Source organism: Panthera onca, chromosome D1, assembly GCF_046562875.1.
Source record: "Panthera onca isolate mPanOnc1 chromosome D1, mPanOnc1 haplotype 2, whole genome shotgun sequence".
In the NCBI taxonomy this organism is placed as follows: domain Eukaryota; kingdom Metazoa; phylum Chordata; class Mammalia; order Carnivora; family Felidae; genus Panthera; species Panthera onca.
Genome location: NC_138348.1, coordinates 20,239,019 through 20,255,885, shown reverse-complemented (window position 1 = coordinate 20,255,885; position 16,867 = coordinate 20,239,019). Strand labels below are relative to the sequence as shown.

Sequence of the window (16,867 nt, the reverse complement as noted above, 5' to 3'; positions counted from 1 at the left end):
AGGATTCCAACCATAAGTGACTCTAGCTGTAAGAAGGAGCAGGGGAGTGATGACTGTTAACATACACTAAGCATCTACTGTGCGTCAGGCATTGTGGAAATCACTTTATATGTGCTGAATCATTAAATCTGCACAGTAGGGAAGCCTAGGTGGCTCAGTCGGTTGAGCATCCACCTTCGGCTCAGGTCATGATCTCACAGCTCCAGAGTTTGATCCTCATGATGGGCTCTGTGCTGACAGCTCAGAGCCTGGGGTCTGCTTAGGATTCTGTGACTCCACCTCTCTCTGCCCCTCCTTGCTCACACTCTGTCACTCTCTCAAAAATAAATAAACATTAATTTAAAAAAATCTGTACAGCAATCTTGTTAGATAGCATTAGCCTCAATTTATAGGAGGAAAAGCGTTCCAGAAAAGTTAAGTAACTTGTCTAATAATAGACGGTATGTGAATGGCCAAATGGAGTCTCAAACCCAGATCCATCTGCTTTATAGACACATCCTTTCAAAACTATTATGCTACCTCTACTTGCAAAATTCTCCTGATCATGTACTGAGGGAGACAAAAAAGCGGACCATATTCCAAAAATATTTAAATATGACATAACTATTCAGAGGCTGCATGCAATATGGAGAAACCCCTTTCCTGCCCCTGGCAGCACGCTGTGCCCTCCCAGGGCATGAGATCTGATTTTACCTCGTAAACATAAACGCAGGTATTAGTCCTGGAAATACAATTACCCATCTCAAGTATTTGACTCAAGGACTTGGTTCATCCTCTGATTCTATAGCTTGCTGATGGGCCATAAGAAATAAGCATTGTTATGTGACCTTCAAAACATGACATATGAGTAGCAAAATAAATGATTCATTTAATGGGTTTAGATATAGAGGGCCTTCCCCTGCTTCAGCACTGAGGTCTTATTTATGGCCTGGTCTTAACTGAGTTTCTTTGTGTGTAAGCTTTGAAAAACCATTATGGTCAAAACCTTTCACAGGATTTATTAGAATGCTTTGAAAATTTCTGTGTAGAGAACAGAAGCAGTCAAACTATTATGTCTGTTGCATAAATGCAAAAAAAATCCCCTTAAACTTCTGAATGTTTGACACTGTGGAAATAATAAGAATGGAAAATAATCTCTACTTAATCAGGTTTAAAAATATGCTTATCTAGGGTTTTATGAGTCCTGTACATACTTTTTATCCAATGGATTACTCAATAAACATGTACTGAGCATCTTTATATACAATGTCACTATGCTCAGGATTTTTAAACATATGAGATACACATTTGATCTTCCCAAAGGCAAGTGTAAAGAATATTATATAACATGTGTCCTACCTGCCCCTAGTACAAAAGATGATGTAATAAATTAAAGAACTGTAGCATCAAGAGAAGGGATAATGGGAGAAGCAAGCCCCATACCTCCTTATCGTCCTCAGGAAAAATTAGTGATTGCCAGAAACATAATGGAATTGCCAAATATAAAATTAACTATATAGTCAGGTGCTTCGTATTATTGTTGTGTTGTTGTTGCTGCTGTTGTTTTCTTCCAGGTAGTTTTAGAGACTCCCCATGTCGGTATTTTATCCATGTCTCCCTCTCATCTGTATCTCTAGCTCATTGTGTTTCACTCTCCTCTTTCCTCACCTGGATCAGAAATTAAAGAGATTAAAGAGAAACCCAGAAGGGTGTGAAATACCTGTGTTCCAGCTTAAGACCAAAGACAATGGCACATATGCCTCTTCCAAATATTTTAGTCTCCCTTTGGGTAATAGGGGCATAAAAATTCACAAAATATCAGGTAGAAATGTTTTGGGAATCTGAGACAAAATCATAGCACTGACCAAACTAGTTGGATGTTGGTTTAAATTCTGATCCCACAGAAGATAAGCTTCTTTCCTGCAAAGCCTTCAAAAATTCCCACCAGCTTTTCACCAATAAGAAGAAAAGACACACTAGGCTCAGGCAAAGGAAGGAAAGAAGAGAGGAAGGAAGGAAGGAAGGAAAGAAGGAAGGAAGGAAGGAAGGAAGGAAGGAAGGAAGGAAGGAGTGGAGGGAGGGGAAGGCGGACAGGGAGGAAGAGAGAGAGGGAGAAAGGTAGCATTGCATGTTTCTTCTCATAGTTAAAAAGGAAATATTGAACCATCTTGGTTTAAAAACTAGGCTTTCAAGGGGCACCTGGGTGGCTCAGTTGGTTGAGCGTCTGACTTCAGCTGAGGTCGTAATCTCACACTCCGTGAGTTCGAGCCCTGTTTCGGGCTCTGTGCTGACAGCTCAGAGCCTGGAGCCCACTGCAGATTCTGTGTCTCCCCCTCTCTCTGCCCCTCCCCTGCTCATGCTCTGTCTCTCTCTGTCTCAAAAATAAATAGAAACATCAAATTTTTTTTAATTAGGCTTTCAAGTTAGAAATGGACATAGTATGGTAACAGAATGGATACAGAAATGGAGATCGTAATAACTAACATTTATTAAGCACTTATGATGTACCAGGAACCATTCCAAGCTCTTCATTTTTTAACTCATTAACTCCTCATGACAATCCTGAAAGGTGATACTATAATCGTGGCCACTTTAAACATGAGGGAAATGAGGCAAAGATTGCCTAAGTAAAATGTCTAGTCACATCATATGCTTATAAGTAATGAAAGTGAAATTCAAACCCAGGCAGACTGTCTCCAGACCCCTCACTCTGAACCACCGTGCTGTTTTATACAAGGCAATGAAACTATGGAAAGTTTTGGAAATAAAACAACAAAACTATAGAAAAACGTATCTAAGATGAAAAATAAGCATCCCAAATGTAGCTGTCTTTACCACGTTACCTGGCTACTTCAATTATTGAGGGGTGCCATGACTACTGAGTTTGGAATGAGGTGAGAATCGTGTCAATGGAAATGGTCTAATTATAGATAGGAAAAGTGAGGCTGAAGAAATCAGGTGATTCCTCCAAATCTGTATAGGTAGGATTAGAACCTGGATACTTTAAACTCTTGGACCTATATGCTTTCTATATTGCCACACTAACTTACACAGCTGATTTTAAGGCCTCCTCCTCTGCTCCATTCTCCTACCATCTCCCAGCCACATGGCCTGTCATCACACATCAACACGCTCACCACAAGGCAAAGACAGAATCTTAGAACCTCAGAGGAGTAATGTCCTTAGATATGACCCAGAAAATCCTTTGTTATCCAGACTTGTTTCATATAGATGACAGGACCAAGGCCTAGGAAAACAAAACATTTGTCACAAACTCATATTTATATGGTAGCTAATTGGGAGCTAACTTCTTCCACTTCCTACCACAGTTTCTTTCCAATATAATACATCATCCTGGATATTCACTTTTACATGTATTAAACCATTCATCACCAATGACATGTGTTGGATCATATGTGGATAATCCCCCACCTTAAATTTTCACATTGAATGCCCAAGAAGACTCATGAGAAACACATTATGCTTATTTTTTTCTAATTTAGGATCATTAGAATCCCAGATCTAATCACTCCAAACTCAGTGCTATCTCTAACCTGCCATGGCTGTCTCTCCACTCTTTAGCACTACAAGTATTCTCGATCAGATTTACTGGCTCCAGATTTAAGACCATTCAATATTTGTTAGCTACCAACCACACAGCAGTGACATGTACCTCAGGATTTATACCACATTTCCTAAACATGCATTGAGTACCTGCTGTGTAGCTGGGATACTATATATATGTACACATGCATGTGTATATATACTTATACATACATATATACATGTATGTATATGGACATGAACATATAGAAAGAGATGTATACCTATATAATAATTAAAAAATACAAATATATATCTTTATATGCCCATATCATGTCATATGGTCCCTTAATTTAAAACAGCTACACAAAATTAATATGTAAAAAGCCTTAATCTGAAATAGCTGACATAAAATATTTATGACAATGAGAATCGACGGATTTGTCCAACTCAATCATCTTTTATATACCCCAAAGTTTTGCTTACTTGAACTACAATTACTACAATCAATTTCTTATCTTGCTTTTATTTATTATTCAAGACCAAAAGACAATGAAATTCAATTGGTTTCCCTATGAGCTTTAAAAAGCAAGAAAAGGCCAGAAAGTACAGCAGCAAGTTGCTGCAGACCTCAAAACTAGAAGGAGAGAAGGCTGAAACCTTCACCAAAAGACGCCACTGCAGAAGAGATTGAAGCGGGGTATAAGGCAGGCAGGAGAGCCCAGAAGGAACCTCCCTGAATTTCAAGGAAACTAATTAAGAAACTAATATTCCAGAAAAAGATAATCAGCTACCAATAAAGAAAGCAAACAAACCCAAACCAACCAAAGACGTGTCAAGCATGGGCCTATTTCAGCATCATTTGGCTCTATCCTTGAAATAATAAAAGTTGATTGTTTTACACATAAGAGAGTTGGACATACTCCTGGCTGTAAATACACGCTTGATAAGCATTCTTCTCTGTGTTCCTTGAATGGTGCTTGGGAAAAAAAAAAAAAAGGTCATTTTCTTTCACCTCTATGACCAAAATGTCTATGGTATGCTGTGCTACTCTTATTATTGTACACAAGCATTACAGAGCCCTTAATATAAACCCAGTATCATGCCAGATGGTTTGCAAGCATTATCACATTCAATCCTGACAGAAGTTCTGTGGGGGTCGTCCTATTAGGATCTCGATTTTAGAAATAAGAGGAATAGAGTTTAAACAACTTTCTTCACCACTTTCACAACTGACTAGTGTCAAATGAGGTCATAAACCAAGGTCTATTTCATACTAAGAGCAGTCCCTTTAACCACCAGACACAATGCCTAAAGAAATCTGTATCCAAAAAAGAAGCTTACAAATGCAGATTTCAATTAAACATGCAAAATAAAGAAAGCTGCCATAAAAGACAACTTTTAGCATTTTTGAAGATACTCTATGTTCTGCCTCTTCTCAGAGTTTCAAGGAAGACAGAAGGCCTTCATCCCTTCTCAGCCACTAGACTATTTATTGACTTTGCCCTCAAACTTGGTAGTTGTACCTACTACTCAAAGCACCAAGTTTGACCCTTGGAGGATTATAAAAGAAAAACTGACCAAAAATAATCTCCACTCTGGCAGCATTAAAGGGACCCAATTTAAGTGGATTGAGATGTCAAAATTCATCATTACAATTTACCTCAGAAAAGGCCTTAAATGTCAATTTACCTTTGCAGTGAGAGTACCTTGGAGCAAAAACTGAGAACATATCCCAGTATAATAACCTCCCTTAGCCAAGAGCACCTCTGAACCACTGCTAACGTCTTCTCATTTCACAGACACTAAAAAGCAGAATTAATTCTGCAGTCAGTGAGCACGCTGTCCCCCTTTCTGAAGATACTCATCCTGTATCGGTTTGCTAGGGCACCATAACAAAGTGCTACAGACTGGGGTGGCTCCAGCAATGCAAGTTTATTTTCTCATGATCCTGGAGGCAAGAAGTCTGATAGCAAGGTGTTGGCAAGGTTAGTTTCTTCTAAGGCCTTTTTTCTTTGGCTTGTTGATGATCGTCTCCCCGCTGTGTCCTTATATGGTCTTTCTTCTGAGTGTGTTTGTAATCTAATCTCCTTTTTAAAATAAGGTCATATATAATTAGGGTCCATCTGTATGATTTCATTTCACTTTAATCATCTCCTCAAAGGTTCTATCTCCAAATGCCATCCTATTCTCAAGTGCTAGGGTTAAGACTTCAACACATGAGTCTTGTGAAGTATGCGACTCAGCCCGCAACACAGCCCAACTGAAATGATCCCCATTTGGTATTGCTCTATCCCTGTGCCTCCAAAAATTTCAGTTCTTATTCAACAGTCCATTCTTGCCATTCACCAGTCCTTCTTCCTAAATTCTAAATCCAATCTCTCCCCAGAATATAGCAATGAAGCCCAGTGCTGTCTTTTATTCCCAGAGTACAGGGGTTGATCCAACGACTAGCACGTGCCCCAAGCAATAAAATACAATGCAATATAATTTTCCCTGGTAGAACAAAGCCTCTTTCTCTTGGCTCTTGAAGATAAATCTAGAATGATGTAACCCAGGGGGCTGGTAGAAATCATTTTGCAACCAAGAGGGACGGCTCTGAGCATAAGTCAAATAAAGTTAGACAACAGAGTGGACCTGAAAGACTGAGAAAAGATGGTGTTGGTGACATTTTTGAGGTTCTGGATCAAACTCTGTCTGAAGTTAAAATTATACCCAATCTTTCCCATCACAATAATTTCCATTTTGCTTTAGCCTTTTGGAGTCTGGCTACCTTTAATTCTATCTGAAACAACAGTTTCATATAGATGAAAGGGAGTAGTAGAGCTCAGGAGCAGGCTGTGAGAATAAATTAGGAAAGTTTCCTTTTGCTTTCATCTGTTCACCCTGTGTAGATATGGTGTTTGTGTTAAGTTTCTAAAAGTCAAGATCACTTACTTCATTAGTTCAACAAATGTCTATAAAATGCCTAATAGAATCAGGTATTGTATCATAGCATACATTCTCAACAGGGGTGTTATTGCCTCAAAAGGGACAAAAATTGCTTCTTCTAGGGGTAAAGAAAATCTTAGTCTTTTTTTAAAGTGTAAAACACAGATATACATACAGTGTATAAACAGAGTATATTGGTGTTATTATAATTTCACAGGGGATGGGGACAATTAGGAGGGAAATCTGTCCCAAAAGGCTCTAACAAAGGCAATAATTTAAAAAAAAAGAAAAAGGTTGAGAAACACTTTGCTAAAGGAAATCTGGAGTGCAGATATAAATGTGAATGCAGCAGGCACTGTGATAAAGATATAGACAAGGTACAATAAGGACTGAAAGGGAAAGCATTTTTAATCCTACTGGGATGGGACTGAATGAAGAGTCAAAATAGTAATGTAGAAAATGATACTTTATCTTATTCTGAAAGCTAAGAAATCAAGAAGAAAAAGCACATCCTAGTCTGAGAGGCCAATGTAAGCAAAAGCATGAAAGTACAAAACGGTGTAGCTCAGTACCACTGAAGTTCAGGCAATAAAAGAAAAAGCAGGCAATGAAGGAGGCTTGGCATATCAGGTAGGAATATTTTATCAATAGTGGATTAAATGCATAAAGTATTTTGCTTCTCTCCTAAAAAAAATTCTAGAGGCAGGAAGCTTTCAGCTTCAGTTCAGTAGCTCAAAGCTGTCACAGTTGGCATTTCTGAAACGCTATTTGCCTTTTCCTCTGTGTTTGTCATTTCATCCACTCTAGGCAACTGGGGCAATTCCAGACACTCATGTTTAAGATAGGAAAATGGAGAAATTGCATTTATTGTATACATCAATCAACTTTTATCAGGAAAGGAAAAGCTTTCCCAGAATTACATCTTCATCCCTGCCCATTTGCTCATTGGACTGATTTGGGTCACTCAGCCATCGCCAGTCACAAAGGAGACTAACAAAACAGAATGGTCATAACTTGTTCAGACAAAGTATTCCAACACCTCGAGACAGGCATGTTGCTGCTGCAAATTTAATCTCAGTACTGTTGGAAAGAAATACGTGGGGAATAGTTTTAGGCTAAGAAAGAAGTGATCAAAGATCAAATTGTTATTTAGTTCTCTGTAGCTAAGACTAGACATAGAATAAAATTTCAATGTTCTTCAGAAATTATTATTAGAGAGATGATAAAATTATTGGTGATTTTTATATTCATCTTCATATTTCCAAATTATCAATAGTGAATACACATTAGTCATATAATCAAGAAAAAACCCAAACATTATAATATTTTGAAAGAAACTATTCCCAATAAAAATATTGCCTGGGTAAGAGAACTAGATCATTTTAGGAGCTAAGCTGGTAGAAAAATTAAGTATAGTATATAACACATAGAAAATATGGAAGAAAATTAGTGAGGTCCAAGAGGAGAAAAATATTAAGTGGTTTTCTGAAGCCAACACATACCAGTATTTGAGAGCTGATTGCTAATTTTTTGTTTTGGAACTTTGCAAAGTTGTGTGTAAAGCACAGCGATTATTAAAAATTAAATTATATAAACTTACAGTTAAAGGCAACAAATATTCAAAATAATTACTTCCTAATTATCTTACTGTATTGGACTATCATCTATGCTCTTGAGGTTGTCTATTGCATTTGTATGTTGAAAACACTACATAAATGTATGCTAATAAGTATCTCTTCCCAATTCCATGCTCGGGGAGATCAAATCACAGCTTGATATAGTTACAGCAGGAGGATCTACGTCATGAAGATTGGCAAATGCTACAAATCAGAGTTTGATTTATTATTTATTGTTTTGTTAATTATCTATATTTAAATGATGGAAAATATTATTAATAAGAATTAAACTTGAATTTTGTCTTATCTATAAACTATATACTGTAAGTAGCACAAAAATCTAAGGAGGTATTTTTCCATCAGCATGATCACAATAACCACCATCTACCCTCTTAAAACCTCCTCCCATCTCTTCTCTTTAAAAGAAAATATCAAGATTTCTGGATTCCTAAGAAACTGAACTTGCAACTATCATACGACCCAGCAAATGTACTCCTGAATATTTATCCCAGAAAGGATAAAACAACAACAACAACAACAACAACAACTTATGTTCACATAAAAACCTATACATGATAGTTTATAACAGCTTTATTTGTAACAGCCCCATAGCAGAAACAACCCTGGCACCCTTCAATGGGTGACTGGTTGAACAAACTGTAATACATCCGTACTATGGAATATTATTTAGCAATAAAGTTGAAGCAATTATTGATACATGCAACAATCTGGATGAATCTCCAGAGAATTATGCTGAGTATAAAAAGCCAATACCAAGAGATACTGGTACCAATGGGATACTGTATAATCCCATTTACATAAATGTCTTGAAATGTCAACAGATTAGTGGTTGCCAGGGGTTAAGAAGTGGGCAGGGATGGCAGAAAGTGGGTATGACTATAAAAAAACAATATTAAGTTTCTTTACACTGATGGAAGTGTTCTATATCAATACCCATATCCTGCTTGCTTATGACACTGTACTATAGATTATAAGATATTATTATTGACAGAAACTGGATAAAAGATACATGGCATCTCCATATCATTACTTATGACAGCATGTGAATCTACAATTATTCCAACACACAAAGTTTAACTAAAAAATAGAAAAAAGGTCCCAATAGTCTATCTATTGCACAATAACAAATAAAGTTATTGCAAGTTGAAAAAAATTAAGCTTTCTTAATTCTCCCTCCTTTCTTTCTGTCTACTCTTCTCACTTCTCTCTTCTCATTGCACATTTTCCTCTTTGATTACATCATCTGTTCTCACATATTCAATTACCATTTACATAATAAAGTTCCCCAAACATGTTCTCTCTTTTCTCTTGAAAATGTAAACTCAACTACTGACTGGCCATACCCCTTGAATATCATATAGGCATTACAAAGTAACCATTTCTAAAATTTAATGCAAAAGCAATTCAATGGAAAAAGGCTAATCTTTGCCAAAAACTGTGCTTAAGCAACTGGATATTCACATACAAGAAAAAGGAGAAGGAAGGGAAGAAGGCAAGGGAAGGGAAGGGAATCTCCAAGCCTCTTACTTCATGCAAAAATTAACTCAAATGAATTTGAGTTAAACATAGTATCTAAAACTGCAAAGATTCTAGATAAGAACATAAGCAAATATCTTTGTTGCTTTGTATTAAACAAAGATTTCTAAGATACAGCATCAAACACATGGTCCAAAAAGAAAAAATGACCAAGTGGTATTCATCAAAATTAAAAGCTCCTACTGTACAAAACACACTGGTAAGAGAATAAAATAATAAGTGCTGGAAGCCGAGCTACCCAGCCTGAGTGGCAGGGCCCGGGCTGTGGACGGACTGGTGACTGCAGGGCGGCCCGCCGACAGTGAAGCTTCTTGTCCTCCCGCTTTTAAGTAGTTTGGCCTTAAAAGTACCTGGGGTGTTGTCTGTTGGGGAATTGCCCTCGGCAGGCCCCCTGGGAAAAGAACCATTAGGGAAGAATCTAAGGTTCCGCAAGCCCTTGCCATTCCCCTTGGAGACTCCTCTACTTACAGGAAGGATAGCCTCATACATTTGCCAGCAAAGAGGGCCTGTAAAGGAGAGACATACGGATTTTGAAAGCCTCACTCCGGCAACTAAGGAGTGTATCTCTGGGCACAGGTAACTTCAACCCCTAGACCCACCTGGCCCCCCGGAGGCATTCCAGATGATGACTGAGCCTAGTCAGTTAAGCTACAGAATGGTTCATTGGTTCCTAGGTGCATTGTCTCTCTCAGAATGTATGGGGCATGGGTTTCTAGGGCCTTTTCAGCCCCTTTCTGGCACCTCGGACCGAGGCAAACACATTGTTCTTCTGGCCTCATGTGGTTAGAAGGTCATGTCCCTGTAACTGTTCCACTTGAGGTGTTGAGAAATGGAGGGCCTTTCACGAGAACAGCAAAACAAATTGCTTTGTAGATTATAGATAAACGCAGATGCATAATGGAATAATGTAAGAAATTAATCTATACTCAAAGGGTATGCGGGAAAGTTAGGGGAAAATCACCATGTTACTTCTTAAAGGTCGTTTATACATAGGAACATTTTCAAAATTAGGTAATGTTAGAAAAACATAGATGATGTATGCTACAAGGAAATCACTAGCATATCTAATGCCACGTTTACTGCAATAAATCAGCCAGTTCAACACACTGCTGTTGTCTGTGTCCGTTTTTATTTTATTTTTTTATTTTAGCTTTTTACTTTAGTTTTTTTGTTTTTATTTTTATTTTTGTTTTGTTTTATTTTCACTTTTTCACCGACGCCGTTCATCCTTTGGGAACCCCTGGACCTGCTGGAGCTGGACTCCGGCAAATAAGGTATATATTGGGAGAAAATATTTGCAAATATATATAAATATAAATATAAATATATAAAATCTCAAAACTCAGTAAGAAATCAAACAACCCAATAAAAGGTGGTAAAAATATTTGAACAAAAACTTCATCCAAGAAGATACATGGATGACAAATAAGTTCAAGAAAAGATGCTCAACATCATTAATCATTAGAAAAATAAAAATAAAAATTACAAGAAAAATCAATATTGAAAACATTACCATACCAAGTGTTAACAAAGATGTAGACATAAGAACTCTCACTTATTATTAGTGAGAATATAAAATTGTTCAACTATTTTGGGAAACAGTTTGGTAGTTTCTTTAAAAATTAAACATATCCCTATTAATATAATCTAGCCATTCGAACCCTAGGTATTTTCCCAAAAGGGGAAAAAAAACATAATTACATAAAAACTTATACACAATTGTTCCTAGCAACATCAGTGAATCTCCAATTAATGATGCTCAGTGAAAGAAGTAAACTAAGAAGAGTTAAAACTGTGTGTTTCAATTTACATAAAATTCAATAAAATGTAAACTAATCTATAGTGATAGAAAACACATTAATGGTCACCTGGGGGTATCAACACAGAGGAGATGTGTAATCCTGGAAAAGGAGGAAAGGAGAGAGGACAAAGGGGTTCAAGGAAAGGATTGCAGGTGATAGAGTTGCTCTCTACCTTGACTGTGGTAAAGACTTCACAGGTCAAAACATCAAACTGTACTCTTTAAATGTTCAATTTAATATGTCAATTAAACTTAATTTTTTAATGAAGAAAAAAATTATAAGAAAAATGTGATATGGGTAAGGGGAATTAGACAAGACTAGATTTACATTAAAGAGGACATTTTCCCCCCTGGTATCACAGGCAGAAAAGAGAATATAGCAAACACAAGCTTTTGGGTTTTTTAGTACATAACTAATAGAGTTTTCTTCTTGTGTTTTAAATTTTCTCAGTAAAGTGTGAGGTCTAAGAGAGATCATGGAAATTATAGGAATAAGGTTGTGAGATAAACCCTATGGACAATGGATACAATGGTGGTGTTTCTTCAGGGGAATCTTCCCTGATTTCCATGCAGATGACAAGTCCCTTTTCTACAAGTTATTGTATCATCTTCTACCATGCCTTCATAACATACATCACTAGACATATACTTTACATGGATCTGTGTGATTATTTGTTTTACAGCTTTCTCACTCACTAGACTAGATGACACTCTCTAGGGAAGGAAAGATTATTCTATTTTTGTGAACTTCTGTGCTCCCCCTAGCATTCTAGCAGAGGGCATGTGAGAGAGTAGGCCCTCAGAAAACACTACTGAGTGAATGATTCAGGAAATCTAGAAGGATCACTTGGCAACATGGATGGTACAGAAGAGACCAGATGCCATAATTTCCCAATGGTATCTATCTGCATGATTTTATTTTTTCAAATAGTGCTTGGCCAGAGGTATACAGGCACTGAAATGATAAACCACTGCATTGGATTACTGTTTCCCCATGGTAGTGCAGTGGGAGACTATCAGGCAAAGACACCGACATGAGATAGATGACAAATATGTTTTAACAAAGAAATCAAATTGAAGATTGAACTTTAACAACTATAATTTTATAAATACTTGAAGGAATTCAATAAAACAAGCCATTGAAAATCAGTTCCTTACAAGTGAATAATTGAATATTGAATAATTGATTTCTTCTCTTAAGGCAGTTATGTTACAAAAAAATTAGAATTGAGTCCATCTTAAACATTTAGTTTTTTTCACTCCTCATTTGCATGTAACTGTGGTAAAATTACTAATGCAATTATGCTCTTTTTAAAAGTAAAGACTTTATTTTTTAGAGCAGTTTTAGGTTCACAATAAACTTCAGAGGAAGATGCAGAAATTTTCCCAGACACCGTCTGCCCCAAAATATGTATAGCCTTTCCTATTATCAACATCATTCACCAGAATGGTAAATTTTTTACTAAGGATGTTCTCACACTGACACATCATAATCACCCAAAGTCCATCCTTCAGTTTTCACCCTTAGTATTGTATGTTCTCTGTGTTTAGAAAATGTATAATGACACATATTTATCATTACACTATTATACAGAGTATTTTCACTACCCTAAAAATCCTCTGTACTCTGCCTATTCATCTCTCCCATCCTACTCCCAACCCCAATCCCGACAACCACTGATTTAAAAAACTTTTTCTTAACCTTTATTTATTTTTGAGAGAGAGAGAGACAGAGACAGAGTGCAAGCGGGGGAGGAACAGAGAGAGAGGGAGACACAGAATCCAAAGCAGGCTCCAGGCTCCGAGCTGTCAGCACAAAGCCTGTCGTGGGGCTTGAACTCACAAACTGTGAGATCATGACCCGAGCTGAAGTCAGACGCTTAACCGACTGAGCCACCCAGGCACCCCAACAACCACTGATTTTTTACTGTCTCCATAATTTTGCCTCTTTCAGAACTTCCTATCATTGAAATCATACAGTACATAACATTTCAGATCAGCCTCTTCACTTTTTTAATATACATGTAAGTTTCCTTCATGTTTCTCATGGCTTGATAGCTCATTTCTATTTAGCTCTAAATTATATTGCATTGTCTGGATGTACCACTATTTATTTATCCATTAATCTACTAAAGACATTTTGGTTGCTTTCAAGGATTGCCTATCATGAATAAACCTGCTACAAACATCTGTGTGTGGGTTTTTATGTGGACGTAAGTTTTCAGCTACTGTGGGTAAATACCAAGGAGCATGACTGCTATATCAAATGTTAAGAGCATGTTCAGTTTTATAAAAGATCTCCAAACCGTCTACCAACGTGGCTGTGTCATTTTGCATTTCTCTCAGCATGGTATGAGTTCCTGTTGCTCCAGATCCTCAACAGCATTTAGTATTCTCATGGATCGTATTATGGATTTGGGGCATTCTAATAGGTGTACTTGTACTTTATTGTTGTTCTAATTTGTATTTCCCTGATGACATATGATGTGGAACATCTTTCCTTTTTTTTTTTTAATGTTTATTTATTTTTGAGAGAAAGAGAGAGCACAAGCAGGGGAGGAGGAGAGAGAGAGGGAGACAGAATCTGAAGTAGGCTCCAGGCTCTGAGCTGTCAGCACAGAGTGACGCAGGGCTCAAACTTGAACTCATGAACTGTGAGATCATGACCCGAGCCAAAGTAGGACACTTAACCAACTGAGCCACCTAGGCACCTCTGGAACATCTTTTCATATGACTTTTGTGATCCGTTTGTCTTCTTTTGTGAGGTGTCTGTTAAGGTCTTTGGCCCATTTTTGAATCAGGTTGTTTTCTTAATGTTGAGTTTTAAGACTTTTTTATATATTTTGGATAACAGTCATTTATCAGATGTGTCTTCTGCAAATATTTTCTCCCAGTCTGTAGCTTGCTTTCTTGGTCTCTTGATATTATCTTTTGCAGATAAGAAGTTTTATTTTTTTTATATTTTTAAAAGTTTATTTATTTTGGGAGAGACAGAGACAGTATGATTAGGGGAGGGGCAGAGAGAGAATCCCAAGCAGGATCTGTGCTGCCAGCAAAGAGCCCAATGTTGGGCTCAAACTCACAAAACTGCAAGATCATGACCTGAGCTGAAACCAAGAGTCAGACACTTAACTGACTGAGCCACCCAGGCACCCATAGATCAGAAGTTTTTAATTAAATCAACCTTATCAATTATTTCTTTCATGCATCGTACCTTTGGCTTTATATCCAAAAAGTCAGATCCATATCCAAGGTTATTTAGGTTTTCTCCTATATTTCAGAAGTTTTAGAGTTTTGCATTTTATACTTAGGTCTGTGGCACTTTTTAGTTAATTTTTGTGAAGGGTGTAAGATCTGTGTCTAGACTGATTTTTTGTGTGTAGATATCCTCTTATCCTCTCGTTCCAGCATCATTTGTGGAAAAAGACATTCTTTGTTTCCGTGTATTGTCTTTGTTCTTCTGTCAGTTCCATAGTATCCATCCTCCAACTTTGTTCTTTTCTTTCAATATTGTGTTGACTATTCTGAATCTTTTGCTTCTCCATCTAAACTTTAGAATCAGTTTTTTGATATCCATAAAATAATTTCCTATGATTCTGATTGGGATTGCATTGAATTTATAAATCAAGTTGGGAAGAACTGGTATCTTTACAATATTGAGTCTTCCTATTCATGAACATGGATTATCTCTCCATTTATTTACTTCTTGTTTGACTTTATTCACCAGAGATTTGTAGCTTTCCTCATATAGATCTACATATCTGTTAGATTTATACCTAAGCATTTCCTCTTTTGACATGGTGTTCCATACATTTAACTCAAATTCAATATACTCATTGCTGGTATACAGGAAACCCATTGACTTTTGTATATTAACCTTGTATCCTGCCTATTTTGTATCCTGCCTATATTGCTCTAATCACTTAGTAGCTCCAGGAGTTTTTTGTCAACTCTTTTGGGTTTTCTACATGGGTGATCATGTTATCTGTAAACAAAGATAGTTTTATTCCTCCCTTCCCCATATGTATACTTTTTCATTTTCTTGTCTTATCACATAAGCTAGAACTTCTAGTACAATATTGTAAAGGAGTGGTAAGAGGGGATACCCTTGTCTTGTACCTGATCTTAGTAGGATAACTTTAAGTTTCTCACTACTAAGTATTATAATAGCTATAGATTTTTTGTAAATATTCTTTATCAATTTGAGGAAGTTCCCCTCTATAGGCTGCAAGTTTTTGATCATGAATGGTATTAGATTTTGTAAAATTGCTTTTTTCTGTGATCTTTTCTTTTTTATCCTATTAATGTGATGGACGCATATCTGAAATGAATCCCACTAAGTTGTGGTGTATAATTCTTTTTATACACTGTTGGATTCAATTTACTACAATTTTCTTGAGTATTTTTGCATCTATGTTCATGAGACAAATCAGTCTTTCATTTTTTCTTTTTTGTTTTGTCCGGTTTTGATATTATGGTAAGGCTGACTTCAGAGAATGAGTTAGGAAATATCCCTTCTGCTTTTATCTTCTGAAAGAGATTGTAGAGAATTGGTAAAAATTTTCCCTTAAATTTTTGGTATAATTCATTGGTGAACCTACCTAAACCTGGTGCTTTCTGTTTGGGAAGGTTATTAATTATTACTCAATTTCTTTAAAAGATATAAGCCTCTTTGAATTCTCTATTTCTTCTTGTATGAATTTTGGAAGCTCATGTCTTTCAAGGAATGGGTCCATTTCCTCTAAGTTATTAAATTTGTTGATGTAAAGATGTTCATAGTATTCTTTTATTATCATTTTAATGACAATAGGATTTATAATGATGTCCCCTCTTTTTTTTCAGATGCTAATAATTTGCATCTTCTCTTTTTTTCTTAGTATGGTTAGAGGCTTATCAATTTTATCTGTTGATCTTTTCAGTAAGCTAGCTATTGGTTTCATTGATTTTCTCTATTGATTTTCTGTTTTCAATTTCATTGTTGTCTCTTATTTTTACTTTTCTTCTGCTTACTTCAATTTAATTTGCTCTTTTTTTTTTCCCAGTTTCCTAAAGTGAAAATTTAGATTTTTGATTTTAGATCCTTCCTCTTTTCTCTTTTCCTAAAGTTTATGTATTTTGAGGGGGGGCGGGGTAGAGAGAGACTCCCAAGCAGGCTCCAACTCAGTACAGAGTCCAACGCCAGGCTTGATCTCACGACTGCGAGGTCATGATGTGACCCAAAATCAAGAGTCAGCCACTCAACCAAGTGAGCCACCTAGGTGCCTCAGATCTTTCCTCTTCTCTAGTATATGCATTCAATGCTATAAATTTCCCTCTAAGACCTGTTTTTTGCTGCATCCCACATATTTTTATAAGGTGTGTTTTCATTTTCATTTCATTCAATTTTTTTCTTAATTTCTCTTGGGATTTCTTCTTTGACCCAAGTGTTATTTAGAAGTGT

At 36.6% G+C, this 16,867-nt stretch overlaps 1 long non-coding RNA gene across 4 annotated transcripts in view; it reads right to left on the bottom strand.

Moving 5' to 3' along the window:
• The window catches only part of LOC132661653 (uncharacterized), a 731,817-nt gene that overhangs the window by 310,917 nt on the left and 404,033 nt on the right, over positions 1 to 16,867 (bottom strand). Inside the window, exon 7 of one of the 4 annotated variants that reach the window (XR_009602331.2) lies at positions 899 to 1,647. The exons of the other annotated variants lie outside the window; for them this stretch is intronic. This is a non-coding gene — a long non-coding RNA (uncharacterized LOC132661653). Of the gene's footprint in view, positions 1 to 898; positions 1,648 to 16,867 lie in introns of those variants that run through there. 4 annotated transcript variants of the gene reach the window in all.